The sequence below is a fragment of the Strix uralensis genome, chromosome 2, assembly GCF_047716275.1.
Source record: "Strix uralensis isolate ZFMK-TIS-50842 chromosome 2, bStrUra1, whole genome shotgun sequence".
Taxonomy (NCBI): Eukaryota; Metazoa; Chordata; class Aves; order Strigiformes; family Strigidae; genus Strix; species Strix uralensis.
The window spans coordinates 122,996,814-123,009,822 of NC_133973.1; the positions used below are offsets into that span (position 1 = coordinate 122,996,814).

General features: G+C 37.2%; 1 protein-coding gene across 1 annotated transcript in view; it reads right to left on the bottom strand.

The window, feature by feature from the left end:
* Window positions 1-13,009, bottom strand: part of DYNC2H1 (dynein cytoplasmic 2 heavy chain 1) — a 187,464-nt gene that overhangs the window by 53,043 nt on the left and 121,412 nt on the right. The window lies entirely within an intron of this gene.

The window sequence follows — 13,009 nt, forward strand, 5'->3', positions numbered from 1 at the left end:
AATGTCAAAGCAGATACTCTACTGCCATCTACCAGTTTTAAAAGGATGTAGTCTTAGCACAGAAACCACTTCTATGTTTCATTTCTTGGAATGAAACAATATATCCCTTTACACAGCTGTTCAAGGAGATATTTCTGTTTTTATAAGACTTTACAGCTCAAACTAAAATATGAAGTTATAACATAGTCACTTTGGTAAATATTAGAAAGTAGTAACTCAGTGCAATGCAACTATATCTTCATTGTGTCAAGAGAGGGAACGGGTGTCAGTTTGATATGCCTTCTGACAGGACTACATGCTTCCATACTGTTCCTCATAGTTTGGCTGCTGTTACCCACGTGGCTGTGAAAGTGGTCTAAGACTGAGCTGCCAATGAAACCTCTCTGACTTTCAGTCTCTCTGTGTCCCTCATCTCTCTGCAAGAACAGGGTCCGTGGAGGTTGGATGATGGTACTTTAATGGTATTCATAACCAAATCATTCGTACTGCATGTACATGAGTAAGAAACTACGTCTACACTTGCTCTTTTGTTGTTCCCTCAAGGCCACCTCAAAGCTGCACTTTCACTCAATAAGGATGTGAAGTAGGACTGGACTCAGGACAGAGAAACATGCCTTCTTAATCAAAATACAAAGCAAATGAGGGAAAGACATTGACACCACCTATATCTTCTTTTATAAAGAAGAGGATCATATACATCTGACACCAGGAAGACCCTCTGCAGAGCAGGGGTTCAGTGGAGGAGGAAATAACATCAGCATAAGCCTACTACTGACCCAGCCAGTATTCTAGTTGCACCTTCTCACTAACTAAGGGGTTTATTTTGTAGAGGTCCCCAGAATATATATTACCTGGAGAACATGATGCTAAAAGGAAGGCCAGAAGAGGTGGTTGACCTTAGCTAATTACACACCCTGACAAAATTTAAGAAAACCGAAAAATTGCAGACTGTTCTTAGAAGAGAACTTCTCATATGCAGTGCACCAATATATTCTCATATACATAGCACCAATCCTATGGGAATTAATAAAGCTACTTGAAGAACTGCATTGATTAACTGCAATTGTAAAAAGCTGTGTTTTCAGTTAGAGCACAGTACTGTGCCTTCCACTCCATTATGTGGCACCACACATTTCTTCCATGCAGCACCACAGGTGTATACAAAATACTCCCCATATTTTAAAAATTCTTGCTAAGTACTCAAATTGCTCAACTGCAGGGTAATAATAAACACAGTTTAGCATTACTCATCAATTTCTTCTAGAGCTTATTAGTCATATATTTGTGATGTGGGATGCATTTAATAAATGTCAGTAATTATATGCTCTGCACAGCTGATACAACGGTTATATAAATGCAAAATTATTTTAAGAAAATAGATTTATGTTCATCCTGACATCTACAGCAATAACATGACACATTCAAGAATAATTTCAATTGCATGCTTTTCAATAATTATACCCATATTACTCTATGTGGCATGATTAGAATTATGGAGGAGCAGTAGATATAAAATTAGGTACCAGCACTCGGAGTCCTATGAGCTAGATTTTGAATGAGGAAATCTAGTCTGTTGATGAACACACAAGAAGCCACAGCTATCATTATATTACAACTGCACCTTGAGAAATAACCACACACCACAGCCCCACTATTCTATAAACAGTAGAAACACTGCAGTCAAATGTATGACTGTAATATTGGGTAGACATACGGACCATAACTTTTCTTTAGATGACTTCAGTGATAGCAGCAGTGGAGACTTAGTGTATAATCTCAAGCATGACCCAGCAATCTAAGAGTTCCAGACATCCTTGTACGCCCTCCCCTACACAAGCTGTCTCTGTTGCTGTCATTAACAAGGTGAAAACCAGCACTGGAACTATACTACAATCATACATCTGACTACAGTTTTAGGAAGACAGAGAGCAGTTTTAATCTAAGTAAACAAGATATGCAAGGAATGGTGGGAAGAGGTACAGAATCAGACAGTGACTTACTGAAAATAAGAGCAGGTCAGCAACTAAGTTAAAAAAAAAGAACCCAAGGATAAAATGCTGTTTTACTGAAGCCAGCAAGACCAATGCAATTACATTTAATGAGGCAAAATATACTTCATGTTTCCTGACCCTGGTTCTTACCTTGTTTGCCTTACTAGATTACCCTATGCTGTTTTCCATTATTAGTTTACTATTAATTTTAACTCAGCAAGTATTCATTACAAAATAAAAAATAGCTATAAAAAAGATAATTGGGTTTTTCTACAAAATTTGTAAGTTTCAAGCACAGACAGAAGAGCAACAGTAATTATTTTAAATGAGTACTATATTTAGCAGCTACACTAAGGTATGATGAGCCATTCCTTTCAACTTCTAACAGATTTCATTCAAGAAATTGTTGTTTCTCTTTAAGCAATCACATCAATAAAAAGAATGTATTGTGAGATTTCTGTGCTAGTATAATTTTTGTGCAGTATACAGTTAGAGAACATGCTTTTTGCCTGACTTTGTAAACCTAACTTTGTTCAGATATCATAGAATCATAGAATGGTTTGGGTTGGAAGGGACCTTAAAGATCATCTTGTTTCAACCCCCCTGCCATGGGCAGGGACACCTTCCACTAGACCAGGTTGCTCAAAGCCCCGTCCAACCTGGCCTTGAACACTTCCAGGGAGGGGGCAGCCACAGCTTCGCTGGGCAACCTGTTCCAGTGCCTCATCAATCTCATAGTAAAGAATTTCTTCATTATATATAATCTAAGTCTACCTATCATAATTTACTTTAAGTCATCCTGATGTAATGGGTGAATATTATTTCTGCATGTTGAGTACCTGCTAGAACAAACACTTAAGTTTTCAAATTATTCAGTTGTCATTCATGACAAGTACGAAATGTCACAGTATGTGTACATGAAAATAAGTATGAATACAGACACAGGTCATTGCTACGCACTTTTAAATACTCTCTATAACAATGTGTATTCTAATCCTGTACACATCCATACTGATATTTATAGCAGTGATCTGCAAGATGAGATTTTTTACTGAGTATGAGAAATAAAGCACACAAGCTTTATACTATGTCAAAGAATTGCATCAACAAATTTTTCATGGGAATTATACTTTAAAAGCTTGAATAAAATTCATGAGATATCTGCTAGCTTATAAAATTTTAACTCAAATTAAGAGTTACCTTTCAGTCACAGAATCCCTTTTAATACCATTATTTACAACTGTATATCTTTATATGGCAAAATGTATGTAAAAAAGCTGTATTATTAATGATGACATTACTGAAGGAAATTTCTAAAGTGCTGGTTAAGAGACAAAATTGCAAGTGCAGGTGGGAATTATTATTATATTTATATGTATGTTGAGGATAGGTGAGGTAAACTGCAGAGTTAAGATTTTGGACTTTGGGAAAGCAGACATTGGTTTATTCACGGAACTGTTAGCAGAATCCCATGAGAAGTGAGCATAAGGGAGAGGGAAAATTGGAGACAGTATAGTGGACAGCACATTACTTTCAGCTGACTAAAAAGGGGAATAAAGCAGTATTTTTGAGTGAGCTTCAGAACAAATCACCTTATTGTGCAGAAAGACCAGGATTTTCAGAATGACTGGGTAAGCAGAGAGACTGTTTGGGTCTCTTGATGTATTGAAAGACACCAAAAAAAGGAACATATAGGAAGCAAATTAAGGACAAAGAAAGAAGATAAAAGCACTCCTTGGGCACTTCAGGATGAAAGTAGAAAAGTCAAAGCCCAGCTAGAGATAAGACTAGAAGGAAACATTAAGAGTGAGACAGGTTTCAACATATACGCAGAAGTTCAAAGAAAACATGGGGCATTTGACAAATGCAAGAGAACATAAGTGAGGGATGGTACATAAAAGCCTGAAGCTTTCAATGGCCTCTGTGCATGGTTTAGAAAGGAAAGGAGCAGCTAATAATGGCAGAGAAACATTCAGAGAACATGAACAAATTTATACTTGAACATGCAGTTAAATCCAGTTGCTGGCCAGTCACAGGTGCTGTTCCCCAGGGCTCAGTATTGGGGCCAGTTTTGTTTAATATCTTTATCAGTGATCTGGACAAGGGCATCAAGTGCGCACTTGGTAAAATTGCAGATAACACCAAGTTGGGTGGAGGGTTGATCTGCTTGAGGGTAGGAAGGCTCTTCAGAGAGATCTGGATAGGCTGGATTGATGGGCCGAGGCCAATTGTATGAGGTTCAATGAGGCTCAGTGCTGGGTCCTCCAGCTGGGTCTCAACAACCCCAGGCAACGCTACAGGCTTGGGGAAGAGTAGCTGGAAAGCTGCCTGGTGAAAAAGGATCTGGTGATGTTGGTCAACAGCTGGCTGAATATGAGCCAGCAGTGCGCCCAGGTGGCCAAGAAGGCCAATGGCATCCTGGCTTGTATCAGAAACAGCGTGGCCAGCAGGACTAGGGAAGGCACTGGTGTGGCCACACCTCAATTATTGTGTTCAGTTTCGGGCCCCTCACTACAAGAAAGACATTGAGGGGCTGGAGTGTGTCCAGAGAAGGGCAACGAAGCTGGTGAAGGGTCCAGAGCACAAGTCTTATGAGGAGCAGCTGAGGGAACTGGGGTTGTTTAACCTGGAGAAGAGGAGGCTGAGGGGAGACCTTGTCATTCTTTACAACCACCTGAAAGGAGATTGTAGCCAGGTGGGTGTCAGTCTCTTCTCCCAAGTAATAAGTGACAGGACAAGAGGAAACAGCCTCAAGTTGTGCCAGAGGAGGTTTAGATTGGATATTAGGAAATATTTATTAATTGAAAGGGTTGTCAGGCAGTGGAACAGGCTGCCCAGGGAAGTGGTTGAGTCACCATCCCTGGAGGTATTTAAAAGATGTGTAGATGTGGTGCTTAGGGACATGGTTTAGTGGTAGGCTTGGCAGTGTTACTCGATGATCTTAAGGGTCTTTTCCAACCTAAATAATTTTACTCAAATCAATAAAATCCAGATGAGATTCACCCATGGCTGCTGGCCAATGTGATGGCAAGGCTCCTCTGTACTGCATATGAAAAATCATGGCAATCAGAGAAAATCCTTGCTGCTGTTAAGGGTAACATTATGCCTGCCTTAAGAAATGGATAGAGGATTCATGGAATGACAGACTATTCCACCTAATCTCTGTCCCTGGAGAGATCATGGAACACATCAACATGGAATCCACTTCCAAACACTAGGGGGAAAAAGAAGACAATCAGAAACAGCTAACATGGCTTTACCAAGAGCAAACAATGCTTGACCAATCTGATTGACTTCTTGATGAAATGACTATATGAATGAGGGAAGAGCCGGGGATACTGCTAATAAGGCTTTTGACATCATCTTTGATTGCATTCCTATTTTGGAAGCTGAGGAAGTATGGACTTGAAGCATGATCTCAAAGAATGGGCTGGGTGGAAAAGTGGCTGTATAGCTGGAGTCAAATAGTAGTGATCAAAGGCTGGACATCGGGATGGCAGCTAGTGAGAAGGAAAAACCTTGAAGGGCCCTTGATACTGGGGCTCACACCATTCAATTTCTCCATGAACAACTTGAATGATAACACACAGTGCACACAGACAAAGCAATAGACAGTTGGCAATAAGTTCCACTTAGAGAAGGAGGTTGGACTACATATAAACTCCAGATGTCCCTTCTAACCAGCATTTCTATATGTGATCTAAGAATACTCTAACCAGGGTTCCAATCCTTTCATGTCATCTTATATTGGTGTGCATGGCTTTCCTCCTGTTTCTCATGCATTCATTTTAACTTCTTCCAGTAGAAGAGAGACCCTCCCATTTCTGCATAACCAACAACCTGGTAGTTATGGCAGTTTTCTTTCATCTCTTAAAATGTTCATTATACAATTTTTAGAAATGCTGTTGACATTACAGAGCTTGACCCAAAGTTCAATGGAAAGAAATAGATACTTCCAAAAGGTGATTCACCCCTTTATTTTAGATGCCTATCTAAGAATGGCACTAATTATTCCCTGTAGCTGCTTCTCTTTCTTTAGTAACAAAAAAATGGAAAACTAGTTAAGATGAGGTGAGTAATATTCATATGATTCAAGTTAGATGGGATGAATTACACTGGGGCTTCTTTTTTTAACTTCAGCTGGCTTTGATTTGGGCTTATCATATTTTTCTATCACAGTAACTAGACATTCAACAGAAAAACAAACTCACATGAAATTGTTCCAGTATTGATCAGGGGAATTTGAAGTGGCTTGAATCAATAAATATATCATAAGTCTTTTCTAGTAGGATTATAACAAAATATACTCTGAGAGTTGAACTACAAATCTGACAGAACCTCTCTGTGCATTTCATTTCAAAGATACACTTTTATTACAAAAAAATCTATTTTTAAAATACCATTGACTTTTGGAAATGTGCTGAAGAATAACATTTAAATAAAATATTTGGTATTAACACAGGACGTATTTTAAACAATACTAAAACACTAACTGAAGATAATATTATTAGTGAAGGAAACAGGATTTCACAGGTCTACATAATTCACTCTATGGCAGGTAGGAATATGTTATTCTTTGGAGATGGACTGTAACATACAGGAAGCCTAGACAACCATCAGAGAAAAATAAAGCTTTGTTAGATGAATATCATCCTTAGTACAGAAAATCTTTTTTCTGTTGTGTCGGTTTATCTGCCATCCTGTAGTGACTACCCAAAAGAATATGTCCATACTGGTAAATAAAAGGGGAAGTTTGTGACTTCCAACAAGAAGGAAAAGGCTCCTTCTCCACCTGCAGAATGAGTATAAACAGGTGAAGAGGAAAAAGTTCTATCAGGGAGGCATGTGGGCTACCTGAGCCCGACTCATGGATCAGACCCAGTACCATTCAGAGGAAGTGGCAGGTTACCACGGACATGGGAGCCCAGGTGTGTTCTCACTGATTCTGCTAGTGAAGGGAATGGGACAGGAATGGATGCATGTGATCATGTTACCAGGTCACAATACTTGGTTGCAGAGTTGGGATGTTACAGACAACTTTGGCTATTATGGCTGTGACACCTTGTTTGGAGAGATTGACAGCTAGGGGCAGACAGAATCAATATGACAAGAATATCTGCCAACAGGCTTACTACTAGCAAGCAGAGCTTTAAACTAGGTTTGTCAGGCAGTGATGACCAGAGTCCAAAGAGAAATGGAGGGGCCGAAGGTTGGAATAAAGCACCTAGAGTATAACATGATGGGAAAGACATTCCTTTAAAGTAAGTCAGTTCTCTTGTTAACAATACAAAGAAGCATATTTAAAGTTACAGGAATTGTTTGACTCTTTATGGTGCCATTATGAATACCAGATGGGATTCCATAAAGACATTTTGAGATTAGTTAGATGAGACAGAAAAGCAGAATCAATTATTATCAAAAGAGCTGAGATAAATATCTAGGATTAAAAGAAAAAGGGGTATCTCAGGGAACCATCCTTCTGCAATTACTTTCAGATAATAAAAATAATGGACTTGCTAACTGGGAGATGTGAGAGTGATTCTGATCACTCACTTTGAGACAAAACAGGCAAAGACAAGCATGCAATTGGGTTTGAGAGAAAGCTATCTAGCAAAATTAAATCACCTTGTATCTTCTACCCTGCCACAGAAAATGCTAGTCAGATTTGGATTACATGTGAGACTATAAAATTTGTCTGAAACGAGTTCTTAAAGCAAGTAATTTTGTTGCAAGATCTGAACCATCAGAACTGCAGAATATCACTTGACTGGTTCAAAAGCAAAAAAAATTACAAAGGACAAAACGTAGGAGAAATACTCCCAGCAACTTAAGTTGAAGTGAATTGGAATCCACTTATTTGAAGTTACAAGTATTCACAGCTCAACATTTTTAATTGGTATACAAAATCTACAATTAAATAATTTTATAGCATTTCATTGAAAAATTAGTAAGAAGCTATAGTCTGTGGACTCTTCCAACAATCTGAAGCTCAAAGGATTATTTTACATTTGTGATGCCCTTAAGCATTTTGAAGACGTGGTGGATTGACCTTGGCTGGATGTCAGGTGCCCACCAAAGCTGTTCTATCACTCCCCCTCCTCAGCTGGACAGCGGAGGAGAAAATATAACAAAAGGCTCATGGGTCAAGATAAGGACAAGAAGATCACTCATCAATTACTGTCACAGGCAAAACAGACTTGACTTGGGGAAATTAATTTAATTTACTACCAATCAAATCAGAGTAGGATAATGAGAAATAAAAACAAACCTTAAAACACCTTCCCCTCAGTCCCTCCCTTCTTCCCGGGTTCAACTTCATTCTCAGCTTCTCTACCTTCTCCCTCCAAGCAGCACAAGGAAATGGGGAATAGGGGTTGCGCTGAGTCCATTTTGTGTTATCTTTACCACTCCTTCCTCCTCATTCTCTTTCTCTGCTCCAGCGTGGGGTCCCACTCACATGAGACAGTCCTCCATGAACTTTACAAAGTTTCAATTATGCATGCACAATCACCCCCAAGAGGTCCTAAAAAGTGAACTGCAAGTCCACAGGCTTGCCTTCCACTTGCCATTCCTGGGATGGTGGGCACAGAAGGATCAAGACACTGTACTAGTATACAGAGAGGCTGTAACTATCCTTTATGCTTGCATGATATGAATAAGGAAGTGTACTCATTCATCCATGAAAATATCGAAAACAATCTATTCTTCAACCTTACTGAGACTTACCTGTCTCATATGATAGTCTTCGTGAAGCATTATGAATCTGTACATGTAAAAGAATGCTGAATTCCTGATGCAACATATTAAAATTACTATACACAGTATTCTATATAGAAATTAGCATTAAGGAAACTAAATGCTAGCCATATTGATTATTATTGGCAGTCATATTTGAAGAGTCTTGGATAATTTGGCAGTTACTGAATGGCTTTTTTCACAAAATGCTTTACTATATTATTGGAGAATGCTTAGATTAAACAGTCAACTGATCATACATAGCTACTAGTTATAGTCTAAGCAAGGCTGAAGAATAGCTGCACTGTCAGCTGAGTTCTATTTTAACTGCACTGTTCTGCAGAGAGCACATAGCAAGAGATGTGAGATTATTCATGACCATATTCAACCTAAGGGATGTTGTGTCAAATGCTTGTTGTAACAGTAGGTAAGGCAGAACCCGAAGAGCCACAGTGAACTCTAGAAATCCAGCCTCTAAAAATTTACCTAAGCTCTACTTACATAAAGTAGCTAAGGACAAAATCCAGAAAGAAATGTAAGTCATGTTGCTGAAAAGATCATGTCTATTTAAGTCAAATATTTTCTTATCAAAATGGCTCTTACCAGTATATATGCAGAATTAATACTCTCTGAACTACACTACAGAACATCATAAGACATAATTTCTATCAATTCAATTAGTAATTACCAATATTAAAATAATACAGCTAGTGATATTCAGCTCTTAAATTAGAATTGAAATTCTCTGCTAGAAAAAATAAAAGCTGTGAATATAATCAATATTTGCAAGGTTACTGAAAGAAGTCCATTTTTTCTTAGTTGTGTTTTAGGTTTACTCAAACATTAGCAATGCACTAGGTTACAGAAGAGATCTCTGCATGACTGCAAAATGCTGCACTGTCCTGCAGCAAATTTCTGCTACAGCAGTGTGTTGCTGCAGCAGTACAAGCTATCATTCCTATACATGAAAAATAAATAATATTCATAGGAAGTCTACATAAAATCTACATTTCTATTACCTAATATTCTATTATTCATCCTGTGTAGTGAAACGATTTCATAAAGTGACATCAGATTTCTTGGAATACAATTACATTAGTTTACCCTTCAGGGTTAATAGAATAGATCATAGTGTTATCTGTTTTAATACTTATTTTAAAATATTTTTAACTGTTAAAAGATTGCTAATTATAATTTACTTAACATCAATGTATATCTGCATGATTATTTTAAATCTCTGAGCCTAAACATATGACTGAAGTTGAAATTGCTGTCGGTTGGTTCAAAACAAGTAACTTCAAAGTATGTATGTTTCAAAAAAACCTACTTTCCCTAATCCTGAGTTTAGTGGTGTAGATGATACAATTCTGTGCATCTCTGCATAAGGAAGAAGATGTTAGTAAAAATACAGAAGGAGAAATGATAACAGCTAGTAGATAAGAGACTATATGGGATAGTAGACATAAATTATAAGAGAATATATGACATACTTAGCACAGAATCAGTGAAGTAGTGGACACGGTGTTAAATTTCATGTTTCCAGTGCTAGTGACACGGTTACTGAGCTAGTAGCAATTTATTCATTCAGCTTTTCCCTGCTTTAGCTTGGTAATGGATTTATAAGAAACACTCTTGGTTAGAAGGCAATCATTCAATTTCAGATCGTGAACCATGAGATCACCTATGGACCTAAAATAGCTGACAAACTGTCAGAAATGGAATGGGAGTAGGATTCATAGTTAGGTAGAAAAACAATTTAAGAAAAATCTCCCATTTCTGTTACTTAAATTGCTGAAGACTTAAAGAAGTACCACATACTATTATTGGAAGAAAATCTCTCATATGACAAAGAAGCATATCACAGAATTGTAACTACAAGTCTCATATTTTCAAGATTATAATCCATAGTTTATAGATTATAATCAATGCTGTGACACATGAGTTCAGTAGAGTGTGAGTCTGCATGTAAATGTGTTCATTACCTATTTCCCTTCACAGGAACTCTGAATCTATTCTGACTTTGTGGAGGCTAAGGACTTATTTTCAAATACTAGCATTTTCTACAACTTCAGCTCTTAATTTCTGTCAGCATAGCTGAAACAAAATAATCAGCAGTCTGCAGTGTATCTGACAGAAACAAAAGCATTTAAAGTTGATGTCTATGTAAAGATTTTAAGACAAAAACAAACAGCCACATTGAGTCTTGGTGCATTTTTTGGCTTTGTAATAAAGGAGTTCTTGAGCTCAGTGTATTACCCTATGCACCCTCATCCTAATGATTTGTCTTTATATAGCTTTATAGTTTCATGTGCTAATAATAAAACAAATAATTTGACAATGCAGCTATGAATTTAAGTGAACAAATAAACAATTTACCAGTACAATATTTGATATTCAACAAATGTAAACCTCAAAGGCAATTTTTATTTTTTTATTAACAGATCAAGGGTCTTATACAAACAAGAGATTTCTGCATGGAGCCCTTTGTAGGTGAGTATGAGCAAACAATTACATACTTTTTTTTTAAATGTAATTCTAAGTCTTGAAATTATAGGGAATTCCAATTATAGGAAACTTCCAATGGATTTTGCCAAGAAAGGTCGGACACGATGATCCCTGAGGTCCTGTCCAACCTGGTATTCTATAATTCTGTGATTTTTTTTTTTTTCTATAACTTGTAAAGACAAGTTAAGACAGCATGCTAGGGCTGTGCAGAAAATTAAAGAGACCACTCATATACAGACCAGTTCATTTCACAGTTCTGATATAAGATTCTCAATTCAATCAACTTTCATGTTATCTTACACAATTAATTCACCAGTCAAATAAACTATGCTAATCACTAAATATATATACTGTTTAATTGCACTTATACAGTAATCATGTGCTCTCACCCAGACTTAACTAAAAAGCAATGAAAAAAAAAAAAAGAATAAAGAATTTAAAATTTGCCTCAAAGTCCTAAACTTTCTCCGCATTTGAGCTAAAATGTATTAGAATGCCCAGCAAACCTGAATAAACAAAAGGTGGACTTTAACCTGCCTAACAAGCATTACTGATTTTCAACTCAGGCTGAGGTATGGCCACTTCTTAGTCAAACTCCTCCCTAGACTCTAGGCCTTAGTGATTCAATTCAGTTGTTACACTTAATGCCATTTGACACTCTGTATGTTATCCAAATGGATAGGCAGATATGACACAGGACCTCCAGATCCATGCATTAGGGTAGACAAGCAGTGGGAATCAGTTGCTTAAACGCTAGCTTCCAGTGTCATTTTGCCCCTGACTTCCAGTTGTTGGCCCAACAAGAAGTAGTAGTATTCACTTGGGTCCTGTGCAACATCTGGCAGTTCCTAGTAGATGTCTTAAATACACTAGGGCACTTCCAGATGATACAAGATACCAATTTTTAGGCAACTGAAATGACACCTAAGGAAAGTGATAAAATATTAGCAATTAAAAGCTTTGTCCAACAAACCAAGCAATGTATTGATGATGATGAAGACATCCAGAGTTCAAATCACTCTATTTTTTCCCTTCTCAGACTGTCAAGATAGAAGTTATGAAGAGAACGAGAGACACTCAGTTTTTTCTGTCTCCACAAAGGGTGAGAAGAATAGCTGCTGCAGCTGTGCCATTAATAGTACCCAGCATAATGGGTGACCCAGGTCACTTACCCAAGCTGAGGCTTCTACATACAACTCTAAAATAAATAGGTGAAAAATCTTTGATCATTGCCTATTATTCCAGCACTAAGATAACTGCATTCTCACATTAAACATATATTCAAATCTGGACTAGACTGCAATTAAAAGATAGCTGACAACTCTTGACTATGATATAGCCATCTGCCATATCTTACAGCTAAAGCAATAATGGAAATATTTAAAATTAGTGAATTTTTAAACTAAGACCTACAAAAACCCTGGAACTTACTTTTCATTATGTTGAGAATTTTATTACAACATGCCTAAGTAGTTATATGCTATTATCCTGCAAGAACAACACTTTTTTTTCAAAATTTCACATTTCTAATAGTAAGGATAGAATTCTGACTACTGGGAGAATTCTTCAGAATTTCTCTTTCAGAGAAAGCATAAAATGTTACCCATATTCTATCCGTCAAACTATTGTATTAGAATTTGGTGACCAAAACTAAAATCTTAATGTGCAGTGAAGAGCAGCTGTAAGAACGATCCCATTGATGGGAGTTAGATTAACAGTATAAATAGAACTAGTTAAACTACTTACATATGGGCATACTTTTCAACATAAACTTAATT